This window comes from Passer montanus, unplaced genomic scaffold, assembly GCF_014805655.1.
Source record: "Passer montanus isolate IOZ18808 unplaced genomic scaffold, ASM1480565v1 scaffold133, whole genome shotgun sequence".
NCBI lineage: Eukaryota > Metazoa > Chordata > Aves > Passeriformes > Passeridae > Passer > Passer montanus.
In genome coordinates, this window is record NW_024360166.1 from 129948 (window position 1) to 147195 (window position 17248).

The 17248-nt window shown below is 42.0% G+C and overlaps 1 protein-coding gene across 4 annotated transcripts in view; it reads left to right on the plus strand.

Annotated features, from left to right (window-relative positions):
- LOC120497677 (Kv channel-interacting protein 1) overlaps positions 1 to 17248 on the plus strand; it is a 60906-nt gene that overhangs the window by 21949 nt on the left and 21709 nt on the right. Inside the window, exon 1 of one of the 4 annotated variants that reach the window (XM_039699445.1) lies at positions 10835 to 11211. The exons of 2 other annotated variants lie outside the window; for them this stretch is intronic. The gene's annotated coding sequence lies outside the window, so the exon portion shown is untranslated. Of the gene's footprint in view, positions 1 to 10834; positions 11212 to 11960; positions 12069 to 17248 lie in introns of those variants that run through there. One more of the 4 variants, XM_039699446.1, reaches the window with a different exon arrangement.

Here is a 17248-nt window from a genome sequence, read left to right on the forward strand (position 1 = left end):
GGACTCGGCTGGAATGTGGGGATGCAGCAGCCTCTGAGTCCAGTAAAATAAAAGACATCGGTGAGCTCAGTTTTCCTGAACATCCTGTATGGGACTACCAGCATCTAATAGCATGCTTGAAAAACCAAGCTTTTACTGGTGTGGCAATATTGCATCTGCTGCCATCCTGATAAAACGCTCACTCTGCCAAGTGTTTTCTCATCTGTGGTGATAATAGGGAAATACATAATCGGCTTGTGAGCAGACCACAGTGCTGTCCAGTGCCAGCAGCCTGGTGAAACACTGAGATGAAATGGTGGAAATTGCTCTTCTGCCTCAGCTGCCTGCACGGGGAGCTTGTTCAGCCAGCCTGGCCCACCCCAGTGTGGCTGCACTGGAGATGCTGGGTGCACTTTTGGCTGTCCAGATGTGTACCTCAGGGGAGCTTCTAGCAGACAGAATTACTGCAGCTCCTGGGCTGGGTGTAGGTGCACACATGGATGTCAGAAGTGTGATTTTGTTTATTCCACCACATTATTGTTGAGGGGAGGCATTCAGAAAAGGAAAGCCCTTTCCTCCCCTACAGTGTCCCTTATTCTGTTATGCAGTACAGAAGAGGCATTGACAAAAAGCATCTACATTGGCAGAATTACTGAGAAAATCTCAAATGCAACTGGTATTACAGGTATTTAAAAGAAAAAAAAGGTGTGAGATATTGCTGAGGTTAGCAGCATGGTGCTCAGTTGTTCTGGAGCAGAGCAAACTCCTAAGAGAATTACCCTGAGGTGAAAGAAAATAAAACCTTGGGTTATGGTTTAATGCAGATGTTGCTTGCATGTTCAAAACAAAACAAAACAAAATAAATAGAAAAACCCCACAAAATTAAAAAAAAAAAAAAAAACCAAACAAGAAAAAAGGCAAGGGAGAGGGGAGGGGGAGAGGTTGGGAAAGAAAGGGAGTGAGAGAGGGGGAGAGGGGAATGTGCTGTGCACTTAGCTGAGCAGTAGGAAGGAAAGCTTGAAACAGGATTTCTCAGCTTCTGATGCCTGGCAGTTGTTAACAGGCGCACCAGTGGTGTCCCTGTGGTGCCTTGCAGGATGTGGACTAAAGGCGAGTCAGAGGGACTCCAGACGTTAGGAATTGTTGTGGTGGTGTGCTCCTCTCTGAAACTTTTGCACTACCTCGGGCTAATTGACTTGTCAGATGGTAAGAGAACTCCAGTTTTGCAGCTCCTGTTTGCTTGTGTTTAAATGCATGTGAGTGTAGCCAGTGTAGGCAGCAGATGGCTGTGGGAGGAAAGTGGTGTCTTGTCAGTGCATGGATTCTTAGTGTGGGCTTTGTCTTTATTAAGAATCATACAGGCTGCAAAGAGGCAATTCTGATTTATACTTTATAGAGGACTTTTGTTTGCTTTGATATATTACCTTAGCCAGAGAGGATCTGAAGCTGTGATGGTTTTTGCCTTGTGTATTATTTTTTAAGTTTTCCTAATTATTTTTTCTTACTGTTAATTCTTAATCTCTGTTGGAAATAAATTAGTACCAAACTTGAAACAGGAAAGGTCCTCTTGGGATAACGGAACCAGAACTGATAATTAGGTGTATGATTTCATAGGGCTACAAGAGTTTTGTTGTCACATTTGCAGATTAAAGACATGATGAATTGAATGTAAACAAAACAAAACTTCACTGTAATTGCTGTTCCAGACACTTCAGCAAAATAACCTAAGAATAAATATTTCTGTTTTGACCAGCTGGAAGCGTTGGTCTCTCTTCAACTTCTAGTGAATAAATGTAATGAACTGAAATGAATGTAGTGAACATTTTTTGTATTAAAGGTTTTCCCAGATGTAAAACATATGGATTTTAGCAACTAAGTGTGCTTTAGGGTTCATCTTTTCATAAAGGGATGTAGGTATCACTGAATTTTTAAAGAAAATAACTTCCTGATTATGCAAGTGAGGTATTTTTTAAAGCACTGGAACCCTCAAATCACTGACTATATTCTTGCTTTGATCATTAACTGTGTCAAGTTTATCTACCAAAGGAAATAGTAAGGATAAAATAGTAGTATAAACACCTATGTTTCTTTATTCAGATTTCTTCACGATATGGCTTAGTACAGACTGGCAAAAGATTCCAAAAAAGTAAAGAAAATTTATATATTGAATCTGTTTTACTGGATCAAGAAAAGCAGATGGAATTTTAACCCTACTACAGTAAAATAAATGCTGTCACATAATGCTAGAAATCCTCCTGCAGAATTAGGAAAAAATACTAAAATTTTTTAATTAAGAATTATTTCTATTAAGAGATGTAAATCCACATGTATTTGTTATTACATGATTTATTTCCTTATTTCAAAATTAATTTCGTGGGAGCTTTTAGTTTACTCTTAGAATGTCACTGGATTGCAATTACATAATTACAAATAAATTAAGATCTCCAACAATGACAACTAATTTCAAATAATAGCAGCAGAAATGCTCACCTTAAAAATAGGTGCCAAGTCAAATGTTGATGCATTAGCATTGCTATTGCATTTGCTTTGCATTAACTGCAAGAATGTGTTTATTCCTCCTTTTCAGACCTAAATACTATAATTCCAGTGTCTGTTCCTGAAGCATTTACTTTTCCTAGAAGAGTCTCCCCTGTGTTTCCCCAGCAAAGTCAAGTATATGATGGGTGAGAACGGTGTCTGTGTGAAGGTGACAGGAGTAAAAGTGAGCAAATAGCCCACATTGTATTAATGGAACAGCTCTGCCTGTTCTTGTTTGTGGTCAGCAGTCAGTGACTGCTCCATCCATGCGGGTGCAGGAGGGGGTGACATTTACCTCTCTAAGGGACCACAGTTACTGGTACACAGAGCTCTGATTGCATGGGCTGCCTGACAACATGCAGGAACACAGTATTGTAAACCTGATCAGATTTGGATAATTTTTATTGGAAATCTGTGTTTCTGGCTGCAAAATAGTTCACCTGGAAACCAAGATGTATTTATTTGGTACTTATGAGATGAGCTTGTGTTTTTCCCTTTTAACTCTGTTCCTGTGCTAAGAATTATTTATATGTGAAATTAGAACATTAATATAATGTGGGTGATTGTCAATATCATGCAATACATATTTCAATAAGTCAGAGATCTTTAAAGGTGACATTAAACTGTTTTCTTTGATGGGCTGGTGGCAGCAATGGTAAAGGCAAAGTGGATGCTTACATTTCAGTGCAAGTATTTCTCACAACTTTATACTCACTAGAAATGATCACTACTTCTACTTATTAAAAAGAAAAACCTTATTAAACACCTAGAAATTCCAGCTGTGTTCTCATAGCTGCGCGTAATAATACTAAAATAAGACACTGAATTGGCTATGTATATTTCTTTTAGAACTGTTTTCTTCTGAAAATGGAACAGGCTTACTTAAACCATGTTCCTTTGTTCTGTTTAAAATAAAAAATACTAACAATGAAAAACCCCCCATACAGAGAAAAAAAACTAGCTGGCAAAGCCTGTTCCTGTGAGTACTTACTGGGAAAGTCCTTGCTGTCTTTGCAGCCTCTTAAGACAAGTAATTTTTGTTCAGCTAGTGACCCAGGATCATGCGCAGATCTCCAGTTGTACCTGTGTGCTTTGCTCTGTTGTCAAACTTGTAGCCCTTTGCATCTGTCTTTATTGAAATCCACCAGTAGGAATCTTCAGGCCTTCAGGCCTTTTCTCAGTTCTTCCCAGCTGTTAAGTCAGTTTCCATCTGTTCCATAGACTGTTCTGTTCCCCAGCTTCCAGGAGTAAATATGTGAGACATGGCCAAAAGGGATTACTGGGATGGAGATGTAATGTGTTCTCTCTCTCCACTGCACAAGGATACACTCTGACAAACGTTCTCCAGCAGTTCTGGCCATCCAATGACCATGCATCATTGGCTGTTTCAGTACTTCCCAAGAACTGAAGTGAAAGGTGAAAAAAATTACATAGTCCTGTATCCCTGCCTCTCTTTTAGCTGTTTCTCCCTTACAGGAGAAAATAGAAAGGCCTATCTTTGGTCTCCCAGTTTCCTAAAGGTAGGGAAAACACAGTGATCACCAGTCCTCGGAAGCTAGGAACAAAAACAGGATGAGAATATCATGGGACACATTCCACACAGCCTCATGTTTAGGATTTTCTTACAGAGGTTCTGATTGAGGAACTGTTCCCTTCTTGCTCTTGGTGCAGTATCAGCTCCCCACAGGCAGCACATGGCAGGAGAGGAACAGCTGCCTCAGACCTCTTGCTTTGGGTTTATTACAGTGAGATACTAATGCTCTGTAAGGAATTTGAAAGTAGGGATTGTCATCTGACTGATTTCTTTGGCAATGCTCTCCCCCACACTTCTCCAGGTCATGTTCTTGAATTGCTCGTATGGGAGTGATCATGACTGCAAGTATAGAAGTGCCCTCCTTGAAATTCTGGAGCAGATGGCCATAAGAAGAAAGGGATGTGGTTTTAGTGGGATGGTCCTGGATTAGGGCAAATCTGGGAGAAAACCTCGAAAAGGGGCCCCCCCCCAGAAAGCAAACCCACACAGCCCCTTCCCCCCACCAGTTCGGGAAGGATTCCTCAGAAAGAAGTGGAAAGAACCTGTTTATTTGACAGGCAAAACACCCCCAGCACACAAAATGAACAATACCAGATGATAACACTTTCACCGATCTGAAAAGGATGACAAATTCAGAAAGTCTTTCCTGGGAGTGGTCGCTCTGTTGTTGCTCCCTCCAGTGCTGGGGATAGCTGCTGCAGCCACCAGATGTAAACTGGTGTTTCCCAGGTCCCAGTCTGGAGCAGGTTTGGATGGTTCCAAAAAAGGAAGGGAAAAAAAAAAAAACAGTCCAGGGGAAAAAATCTGGACCGCTTAGCTAAACTAACTAACAGAAGAAGAAAAAGCAAAAGCAGAGCGGGAGCAAAGCAGGAGCGAAGCAGGAGCAAGAGCAAAGCAAGCAGCAAAAAGCCAAGCAAAAAGCAAAAGCCACACTATGTACTGCCCTGTCTCTGTATCCCACCAGCTGTGGGGGAGCAGGCAGGTAACAAACCAAAACAAACCTTGCTCTTCAGAGCCAGTCTTGAAGGCACAGTACATAATATCCAGCACTAACAGAACACATGACTGGGGATACAAGCATCATAACCTCACCCTAGGACAGATGGGCAGAGCGCTGAGAGAAAGATAAAAAGTGCACTAGTGTGTGAAGTAGAAATACTTATTGTGCTTTATGCATCAGTGTTTGAAGGACTTGGGTGCTAAGCTAACTTAGAAGTTTGCTAATGGTTTGAAAAGCGCAAACCTTTGTAATAGTGATGCAACAGCTAGATAACAATCTTGATTAGGTATTTTATTAAGCACAACTTAAAATGGGCCTTTCTTAAAATAACATGGTAGATGTGCAAGAAGAATACACCAATATACCACAGCAAAGTTTCTAACATATCCCACACCATGTTCCATGATTGTTGTGTTTCTGTTAATTTTCCATGTATATTAAAATGCAACAGTACCTGAATTTTGTACCTGAATATGTTTCTTCCCTTGCATCTTGTCTCTATCTCTTCAGACTTCCCCCCTATATGCATCACTTTATCTGCTGGGAAGAAGGTTGTAAGAAGCACTTAATATTCTGTAGACTATTTTAAAATAAAATTTATTGAACTGTATAAAGCTTGATGGAAATCCTCAGTTGTTGTTTTTTTTACAGTAATTTTGGTTTGGCTTCATTTTTTTTCCATGATAAAATGCACTGATGATAAGCTGATCTAACATATTTCTGAAGAGGAGGAGCCTATGCTTTACCCATTTTCTAGAGCTGCAAGAGAGATCGTGGACTGTAACTGCTGCCTAAAATCCACCTTGCACACTCGCAGTCTCCGGATGGCTGTGCATGTCAAAAGTGCAGCTCCCTGAGCCAGGACGTGGTGCTGGGTGCTGCCCTCATCCATGGGGATCCACATCCAGCTGCAGCAGGGGTAGAGGCATCAGGCAGCCAGAGGGGAGAAGGGTGCAAGCATTAGTACCTGCAGTGCCTGCGAGGCAGAGGTTGGTTTTAGGGAAAAGCTAACATGGTTCAAGAAAAATACATGCACATCATTTTCTAAACTGAATGGCAGCATCACTGAAGCTGAGTTTGTCCTTGTAGAGCTTGTGGCGGTCAAAGTTATTCTTCATTTATAACCATGGAACTGTTGTCTGTGGCGGGTAGAGATTCCCTGATGCTCTTGAATCAGCTGTCAGGCTGCTTGATAGATGTTACAGTGTCTGTGATTGATTGTTACAGACCAAACTCTCTATACCTGATGACTCTGGCTTTCTGTCTTCTCGCTGTTTATTGTCTCTGCCCTTGCAAGACTTTCCTCTGATGTACTTTGGAAAGGAGGAGCTGTTGGATGATGAGGGATTCAGGCAGAATTGTACATCAGTCCCATCCAGGTTACTTTGTTTAGCAGAGAGAGTGTTTCCAAAACAAGGTAATAAAAAACTGACCCAATCTCCTAAAGACTGAAACAGAATTCTGAAGTATAATCTGAAGGGATTTAATTTTCACAGGAAGATTATTTATTTTTCTTTCCAATAGTGGGAAATACAGCCAATATCTAATAGAAAATGCACACAGTAAGGATAATACCTTATTAAAGGAATTGGTATCCCTGGCTGGCTCCACTCAGCCAGGCAAGAGCAATGCCCCCGTGTGCTGTCGCTGTGTGCTATTCCTATGTGCATTCTGGAGTACACAAGTCCTGAACTTCTCCCTAAGTTTTGTCTTTTCTCTCTTCAACCCTGCCATTGCATTACAAGTGCATTTCTAGGTGTTTCTGGAATTATTTTTCTGAGTGAAGCTGTGCAAGCTGGCCTCAACATGTAACCACAAGGTTGGGTGTGCTTAAATTGCTGACCCCTCCTGTGTGTGGTAGCCATCAAAAGTCTCTAAACTAGGAATGTAATAATCTGATACTCAGGAAGAAATGATCAGACATAATTGCTTTGTGTCAAGAGAAAAAATGTTAGCAAGTGTGGAAAAGAAAATATTCCTTCCTACTCTTAAATGTAGCCATGAGAGGAAACTTGTCTTTTCATATGAGAATTTAGCAGAAAGAACAGAAAATATTTTGTGATTTACTAAAAAATGTTTTTCTTTTTCTTCTTGCTTCTCCCCCCTTCTTTTTAGTATTTCTAAAGTGAATACTATGAGGCTCTTTAAATGAATTTTATAACAATTAATTCCCCCTCTCCTCAGGCAAGCTCTGCAGCATTATGTACCAGATTTTTATTATACCCAGAAGCTTTCTGCCTGCTAATAAATAATGGTTGTAAATTTTATATGAAATAAGTGTGGTTTCTTATTGCAGCAAAAAAGAAAATAAGTGTGGAGTTTTTTCCCACTTGACATACATGTTTAAATTATAGAAGTTAAATAGTGTGAAAACGGCATTCACATTAAAGAGACCTGGCCAGGTTAAAAAAAAAGGTTTTTTGCTTGTACCATTAAAGATAACTTAGATCATCATTACACAAAAGGTGTTTGAAATCTTGCAGACAGATGTGTTTAGTAATTTTTCATCTGGCCTGAGAGGAGCAGTCAGCTATGGTTTCTGTTCCCGTTGCTGCAGTGAGCTCCTGTGAGCAGTGCCAGCCTCAGTGTCCTGAGAGCAGGTGAACAGCCCCACAGCAGCAAGGGCAGGAGATTCTGCTCTCCCTGCAGGAGGAGGGAGGGAAGAAAAGGGGGTGCTGAGGTGGAAGGAACAAGAAGTGTGCAACCTGAGGCTGACTGTGTGAACTCTGGAAAAGCCCATCAGGGTTTTGAAGACACATCCTTCCACCAACCCCAGGGCAGTGTCTGAGATGGCTTCACTCGGGTGAAATGTTAACAACTGCTCATCTTTTTCACTGATTTGCCAAAGTATCACGGACACACTGTTATTAGTAAGTCTTAAAATGAGAGTTGTGCTCCAGCTTCCCCCATTGATGCTGAACCCATTCTCACTGATATGAAACATCACTCATCTAGATACAGACCTGCCTGTGCTTTCATGGTTGTGCCCTTGTTTTCAGTAACATTCAAGAACCACAAGAAAGCTATTTGAAAATGTCATGTTTTGAAATCGGGAATAATTTCACTTGGCTTGATAAATTTATGGTTGTAGGGGGAGAGATTTCTTTTGAAGAGGATCCTGAATAATTTCAGGATAAGGCTGCTTTTCTTGAAGGAATTGAGTTAGACGCACTTATAATTGAAAAGGGATAGCTATATAAATAGTTTATATAAATGGAATATAATTAACATTACTTAAAGCCCTCTTCTGCAGTTCTTAAGCCCACACATGGGAACCTTGAAGTGAGGATGCATATCCAAATGTATCTTAATTAAGTCCTAATTAATCTTAATGTATCTTAATTAAGTCCTAAGTTAATTCTTTCTCTCTTAAAAGGAGGTTTCACTCAGCTGAAAGAGTAAAACATTTAATTGGTACATTTTATGTGTACCACCCTTCCTGACAGCAGTGCTGTGGCAGTCCCTGGCTCCTGGCTGTGTGCCTGTGGGTGGATGTGGCAGTGCCAGTGGTGGGGTCTGTCACTGCACGTGGTGCGAGGGCTGTTGTGGCTGACTGCACCTGAGAGTGCTGGGGTTTGTTATAGATGAGTAATGCAATAGTTGGCTCTCACAATTAAGGGATGAATATTATGTGTATGCTAAGAAGTTATATTGCTGGATAGTTATGTTATTGTGATTTGTTTTTTGGATGTCCTCTGTTCTCTCCAGAGTCCCCTTTCCCCCTGTATGGTTGCCAAGGTACGGCCTTGGTAGTCAGGAGACGTGGACGGAGGGTGTGTACCTGTGCCCTTTGCATGAGGCATTTGGGGAGAGGGCAGGCTTGTTACCAGGAGGTGCAGCATGGTGACATCTGACCTCCAATGAAGTTGCAAGGAAGCAGACCCACCAATGGATGGCAGAGAAGAGTTAATTGGCAGACTTAGGGAGGAGTTAGGGTTACCTGAGGAAACACCATAGGTATAAAAGGCAGAGCAGGCATTTTGTGGCTGACCACATGGTGGTCTAGTTCCACACTCCTAGCACTGTAATTTTTCCTTATTCAGTCCTTTGTTGTATTTTGTTAAAGTTTAATAAATCTTTGAAAATTTAAAAGTGAGCATCATTTCTCACAGGTTTAGGCACAAAATATCCTGTAGTGAAGGTGAAGCTGCCAGACCTGTCCCTAGGGCCAGAGGGACAGCAGTGCCCTGTGCCCACACCTCAGGGCTGCTCCTGCTGCCCCAGGGCAGGAGTGAGGGCTCCCAGGTGCCAGGGCAGGACTGGCAGCTCACAGAGACTGCCTTTGTGTGTATTTGCATGTACAGTGCCCTAGCTCTCCACTGTCCTATTATTCTGGGACTAGGCCAAAACTTAATTATAATTTCATGTAGATGAATAAAAGGAGTATTGACGTTGCAAGATGAAACCTGAAGCATTCTGAAAAGGAAATCTTTCTTCTTTATTCTTCACATGCACCACTTAAAATATTTCAAGTATTTCTTCCTCCCTAAAATAAATAGGACCGTGCACCTGCAGATGGGTCAGGCTTCCATAGGTTGATTCTAGACCAGAAGTTCCTATCACAGGTTGTGGGTCTTGGTTGCCTTTTCTCTTTGGTGGCCCCACCCAGATGTCAGAGTTCAGAGCAAAAGGGAAAGAGTCAAAGGGCTCCTCTGTGCAAGGCTCAGCTCTGAGATGAGCTTAACCATGATGGCACATTCATCTCAAACTGTGCCTCTTGCTCTTTGGCAGATATCCTTGGTGTAGTGGTTTTGGTTCACCAATTAAAAATCTTCCCAATTTTAAAATTTTGCAGTCAATGCACTAGAGTGTGGTAGGTTTTGGTGCTGGTTAATCAACACTGTACTCACTTCCTGCTGTGAAATAGGATTAGGAAAAAGTCACAGGCTTAAAACTTTAAAAGGGTATAAAGACAATTTTATTTATAGTGATTAAAAGAAAAAAAAGTAGCGAGAATCAAACCAAACCCTTCAGAACACTTATCTTCCCCCCACAACCTTTTCTTTCCCACTGACAATGTAAAGAAACCAAACCTAAAATTTCCAGTCAGTATACCACCTCTAAAAGAGTCTTTCTTCAGTTCACTCAGGGAGAGAAGTCCTTCTTGTTAAGGTTATGGAGGCTTTTCCACAAGAGGAAAAAAACAGTTCTCTTGTGGTTCTCAACATTGTCACAAATAGCAGCTGCCCCAGGAACCCTGCCATCCTTGAAGCCCTTCCCATTGCCACAAGCCTTCCCACAGCTTGTCAATGAGCTGTGTCAGCTTATGGGTTATTGTTTTAAAGATGAATTGTTCAAAGGCAAAAATTCTCATTATTTACCTCTAAAATAATCTTCACACCTGGAAAGAGAAATCTTCTCCTACGGGCATGGGAGAAGGCACCCTTCTCTCTTTCTCTGTTTAAACTTCTTAGGGGATCACAGCTACTTTAACATCAGCTTACTTTACCATGGAGACCTTTACTCAATATCAATTTGAACACTTTCATCTCCCCATAGTTTCATGCGTTATAGGGAAAAAGAGTCTTTTCTCCATAGCTTACAAGAGGATTTCAGCCCCAAGATCTAGGCATCTCCTCATTCCCTCCCATCTGGGACCAAACTTCTTCCTCACTGACCTCAGTGTCTTCATGTTCTTTTACATGCTTGCATCTTGTTCCTTTCTCTCACTCGAGGTAGGACTGAAATATTGTAAGTTTTATAGGTAAAAATTGATCCAGCCAATTTGATAAAAAAATAAAAATAGAATTTATTGATGACCAATGTACAGTCCCGACCGCCAACAACCAAAAGCAGCACCAACCCTGGGATCAGAGCTGGGTGAACGACAATCCAGCCTCTATCGCACCGAATCCTTCTGTTCACCAATGATGCCTGGCAGAGTTCAATTTTTATACTCTTTTTCTTGCCCGCGGCAGTCTCTTTGTCCCTTTCTGGAGTTCTTCATATTCATGCTATGTCTATTGTCTGTCTTGCACTGGACAAAGCTTTGTTGGGAACTGATGTGTATCTGTCCTTCAGTTCTCCCGCATTCAGATGTATGTCCTTGATGGTCCTGTCTATCTGAGGTGAACATCTTCACGGGCCATCATCACTGGGCGTTCCATCATCGCTGGGCGTTCTCTTGTTCATGCCATCGGAGCACCTATCTCCTGTACAGGTTAGGTTTGCTTCGTATGTTAATGATATACCTCCTCCTCAGCTGCTAGCTGTGGGTTTTGTCATCCTATGTAGTAATCTCCTTTTCTCTCTTGCTGGCGTGATTTTTAAGGCTTTATTTTATATTAGTAATCTTACTCTTCCAGCACGAATTACCACCTTATTCATAACAAAAGGGTTAACATCCCGCCTAGGGCCTACCTGACCCCGCCGGTAACTTGTGGCGGGAGCTACGGCTGGGCTGTGTCAGGATCGGCCTCATGGTTGATCTTTGGTTTTCTCTGTGTTCAATTCTAGCCGCAGGGCCACTCTCCACGGGCTGCAGGGCTCTCTGGTCTCAGCCGTGCTGCGGGGAGGGGACCTGACGGCAAGATCTTCGCAGCCACAGCCAGCCCTGCCCCGGCCTGGGCTTGGCAGCCTCCCCCCATTGCTGCCCGGCAGCTGCTGGGGCCCGGCCCGGCCAGAACGGGGCCGATGAGGGAACCGGCGGGCGGCTGGGCAGGGGGGAAGAGGCCCGGCCCGCGGCAGGACTGCCCGGCCCGGCTCGGCCGACACGGGGGCCGGGCCCGCCACCTCCTCGCCGACCGGAAAGGAAAGTTCCCGGGTTTTTTCGTCTTTAACATTTGTGTTTCACAGAGGCGTGTCCAGCTTCTCAGTGGTTCAACAGACTGTCAGTTACACAAAAAAAAAAACAACTTTGCATCACTTCCCTGAATTTCCTCCCGTTCCAAACCACGATGCTCCTATGGATTGCATTGCAGCTGCTACGTGACTTCCTTAAAATGGAATGGAGCAATCAGAATTATGAAATCTAATATAGTCCAATGTTTTTGTGGCTTCTTTAAAATCAACTGACTGGTAAGAGCGATCAGTGCACATGTGTGCGGCATCTGCTCTAATGACTCTTTTCCAAATCTTGCTCATGTTGCCAGACATTTCCCAGTACTCATGGGCACTCTATCTCCTCATTCTGGTTTAACATCTGTGCTGCTAAATGAAAGTAATCAGAGTCAGCATGAAAATTTAATAAGCTGCGTTCTGGCGTTGGTCATGTTCCTAATTGTGTATTTGTTTTCTGCCCACAGAAGTCCTCAGACACTGTCAGCCAGAACACCTCCAGTGTTTACAAGCACTGGTGTTTATTAGTCTCAAATCACTCTCTGTTGGTGGTATTTCGAAAACAGACCAGATCTCTGAATTTGCCAATGCTTTTAGGGAGCTGATCAAAGCCAGATCCTGAAATAAATGGGCAGGAGATCTTTCTCCTTTTTTAATGCCTTTATTAAGAAGAATCAGCTCAGGTGGGGAGAAATTAACGGGTTGCGCCCACACCGCCGTTGCTCCCAGGCGTGGCACGAAGAAGGAGGGTGATGCAGCTTTGTCCACTGGTCTGCAGACAGAGCTGGGGATTCTGTCCTCACGGGAGAGTCGTAGAGTCGTAGCTTGTTTGTTTAAAAACCCGGGGTGTCTCTTTAATCAGTGTCTTTTCAGGTTAGGGTGAGAAACAAAAAGGTCCAAGCAGGTACGGGACTATGCTCCCATCCTTAGACGTCACTTAAGTCACTTGTTGGCTCGTGATTTTAGGGGTTTTTCTTGTAAAAACTGTAAAACTGTAAAAACCCAGGGTGCAATGCATTTCTCATTTGCATGCTGGCTCTGGTGTCACTCCTATTTTCTTTACCTTGGAGGGTCTTGTCCTGGTGTCTTCTTGGCAAGCCGCCAGCATCAGGGAAACAATAGTTAATCACCGGCCATTAACAGGTAATTTAGGACTTTTTCTTTGGCAGCGCACCCAAAGAAGTCTGACCGGTCTGACTTGTTTTTTTTAACTCTGAAACTTAAAAAAAATACAACTTTCTATTCATAACAGATGCCAGCCTGGGAAGATCTAAACCTCATGGCCTTCCTTTCCTAGTTAGAGAATTACTGAGTTTTAGAAGCTGAAAAAATAGACAGATTAGTAGATTCTAAATCTTCTAACCCTAAGGATTATAAAGTTTTAAATAACTAAATATTTTGGCTTCACAGCAACTCACCAAGTGTGTGGTTGGTTGCATTTATATCCTAGTAGAGTATCTTACAGTGGTTGTCCCTATTGGCCTTCCAGGAGAAACAGAATAAGGGCACAGAAAAATGGAAGGAAGTTTTGTGTTTGTCCCAAATAACCTTTTGCCACAGGAACAAAGTTGTAATGTTTCCAGCACCACTAACTGGGCCAAATTTAGGAAAATGTTAATCTAGTGTCTGTTTCCTGAAACTCTTCTATCTTGTCTGCTGGGCTTTCAGCTCCCTGCCTGTTTGCTTTGCTGCCTGGCTGGAGCAGCTGGTGGTTTGGCTCTTGCATGGGAGTTCAGGGAGGTCTCAGTTTCACCCCTGCTCTGGTGTTACACTGAAACACCTCAGACCATGTGCCCCTCATTTGCTTTCTCTCTCTCACTCCAGTGGGATGGAGAGGAGAATTGGAGACAGAAAGGTAAAGATCATGGGTTGAGATAAGAACAATTTGCTAGAAATAGCAATGAAATAAGAAAACAAACAGTAACAACAACAATGCTGATAGCAGAGTGTACAGGACAGGCGAACAGTTCACACCCCTCTGACCACTCACTCCCTTCCTGAGGGAATAACCCCAGGGGTGAAGGATATGGCTGAGACAGTTGGCTGAAACAGCTGTTCTTGGGAGCATCACCACAAGCTAGGTGTGGCCCTGGGGAAAGAGAAAAGGAATTCTTTGTAAGGAATAAACTGTTGGAAATCTTCAAACAACTTGCTATTTTCACACTGGATTTTTACTAATGCCAAAGAAATAGTGTATTGGATGAGGTTTTCTATTTTTTTTTTAATTGCCATCAGGAACTGACATTTACTTAGATGAAAAGTTTCAGCCAAGCAAATGCTCTCACCCTGGGCAGCGGGTGTATGTGTAAAAAACAGTACCTGATTTATTCTGCATTCAAAATGCTCTGTGGGAGGAGAATCTGAGTACAGGTATCAAAGCAGCTTTATCTGAGTCAGTAAGTATGTAGTCTGTACTTAAAGGAGCATCAGAAGTAGCAGAGTTCAGGCACTGTCCTTTTATCTTAATGTCCTGAAGCCTCCCTTCTAGTTCTGCTTCTTTGGCAAACCAAAAACTGGGACGTGAATGTTTTTATGAAGAAGACATCCAGGCACTATAGGTTGCCCAAGATCAGGATCCATTTAAATGCCCAAAGTGAGGGTGCTGCCCATACAAGCACATCTCCAGAGCACAGTCTGTGCCCAGTGGGTGGCCCTGAGCTGTCCCCAGCCCACCGGGCGTGCATTGTGTGTCAGCAGAGAGCTTGCTTGCAGCATGACATGCGTTTAAAGAAATTTTCTCTTACTGAAACATCTGGGTCTGTATTGGAATGATACTTTTTTTGTAGTTTCTTTTGTGCAAATAGAGCTTGATTGGTACTTGTGTTCTGCTTAATAATGCTTCACATTTTGGAGCAATCTGTTCAACTTGAACGGTTCTGTGAAGTGGGAAAAGTGATCTTCAAGGAAGTACTGGCTCATTTGGAGTGGATCTGCAGAGTGCTTATTTGTGGTAGTGTTTCTGTCCTCAATTCTGACTGGACCAAACCAATTTGTTCTATTTCTAGTCTTTACACAGGTGAATTGCCATAATGCAGTGATGCACCTGTTTGAACAGGAAAATTGCTTCCACATTTACACTGCCACTGTTGCTTTATATTTCTGTGGCAAGTTCTGTTTCACACACTGCTGTTTCTGAAAGGGAGTGTATGCTAACACGCACGCAAATTTCCTTCATAAATGTGAGCAAACCAGCACGTTTACAGCCTGGGAAAATAAATATTTCTGTTTTAAAAACCCTAACCGAAGCCTCATTTAAAAAACAGCAACAACAAAATACAAACAAACTGATCATGAATTGACATTTAAGGTCAAAATAGAAAAAAACAGCTAATTGTTTTTTAAAGATTATTAGCATGAAATTAGCACTGGTGTTGTGCAGAATTCCAGTGTCGGTTATGAGCATGGATGTATTACAGCTCTGCTCATTTGCTGCATAATTCCCTAGTGAATAAGTAAAATTTTATGTAACTGGGTAACTTGAGAGAGTGAAAGCTGCAAAGAACTGCTGTGCTGTCAGTAGACTTTGACAAACTGACCACAAACATGGTGTGGGGGGGAGATAGCTTCTGGATGTATCACAGTCACGTGAACATCTGCAAGGAAAATAATTTGAAAGAATGCTCTGGCTGTCCTCACCTGGGGCTGCATCTCCCCAGATCTGCGTTTGGTGCTCCCCCAGCTCAGGGTGCCTTGGGGAGGGCACAGCCAGGCCCTCAGTGAAAGGGGAGCGCACACACACTTAGAGGCACAAGTTCTCTGTCTCCAGGTGAAAAGTCCCAATACAGACTAAAATCTCAGGGGAGGCTACAGCTTTGTGATCCACTGCAATTGTGCCCTTAAACACTGTACATGATTGAGAGTGCCCTTACAAGGAGTTTATGTGGTTTAACGTGTGTTTGTCTCTGTGCCAGAGTACCTGTTCACCTTCTCTGTGCCAAACTTTGTACCCATTCACCTTCTTTTTCTGAATGTTTTATATGTTCTCTTGTCAAGTCTGCAGCCAGTGCCAAGTGTATGTAATTCCATATGCTCAAAAAAGGTGCCTCTGATGGGGGAAAAAACCCTTAGGTTTTACATTGTAGTTAAAACCTGCATGAATGTAAATACACAGCTCATTTTCCCCAGGATAACTCAGGGATAAAAGGTACTTGAATTAGGCACTGAACTAATAAATAGTTTTGATTACTTGATTTCACCCTATTGTATATATTCATTGATTATTGTTCTTCCAAAACCTGTTTCCTAACTCAAAACTAGAGCAAACCAGTCTAAATCGAAATTGGTGCAGTCATAAATCAGGGACTTGAAGTGTCTGATTTGCTTTTTAATGACAAAAAAAAAATCAACAGTAGTAATTCACAGAGATAATAAGTTGATTTGTAATGCATTTTATTGGCTCATTAGAGTTTTTTTTATAAATTACCTATTCCATAAAAGGAAAAAAAATTAGTTTTACTTACCTAATTCATAATTCATAAGTCTCTTACAACTATTTAATGAAGTGTGCTCTAAAGAGTTTTTGATAGTTCTTCTAAAAAAGCATCATGTTGGATTGCTTGACATTCTCATGGTTTTTCTTTTCCCACGCTGCTTTGGAATCATAATCTAGCCTTGGTTCCAGCTCAACCTGCATTTCCCACCTGGGGAAACCAGTTTAAGGCCAGTGGCTTCTGCCTGCATATCCTTTGTGTGCACTGCAAGGACATGTTGCAGTCTCCTCCTCTGGGAACGGTGACAACAAAAACAGTTCTGATGACAGGTGAACTTCATACAGTGTCTGCAGAAATATCTGAATTCAAATTTGACATTGCATATTTCATGTTCAAGCCACGGTACCTGACCTTATCTGTGTAAACATTTGGGAAGTACCTCAAAATTCTGGTGCCTCCTTTTTTGGAAAATAATGTTGATTTTGCATCCCTATGTACAGCTGTGAAAATAATTAAAGGAGAGGCAGTGGACAGTATTTATACATTGTCAACAGATCATTGTAAGGATTAGGCAAGAAATCTAAAAAAATATCTTTTTTACTAATTGTATTTGTTATTATTAGCTATTTTTATCTTAGAATTTTATACGCTGTTGGGTTTTCAAGTATCTTCTCTCAGCAAGTGGTGGTGTTGCAGGTTCACACAGGCAGAACCACCCTGCTAAGCTTGGCTGTTTGTGAAATTAATTTGATGTTGCTGGTTTACTGGTGAAAATGACAGAATATTCTGACTTGGAAGAGACCCACAATGGCCATCAAATCTAACTCAAAATAGGCCTGAAGGAGTCAAAAAGTCTTATCAGAAAAAAGGGAGTGGATAAGGAGACACCACTCTCTTTTTGGTTTATTGCCTGGAGAGAGTCCCTTTTGGAAACTGATCTCTCCAGCCAGGCAGTATAATATTAATAATTATTTTAAATAATAATAACAC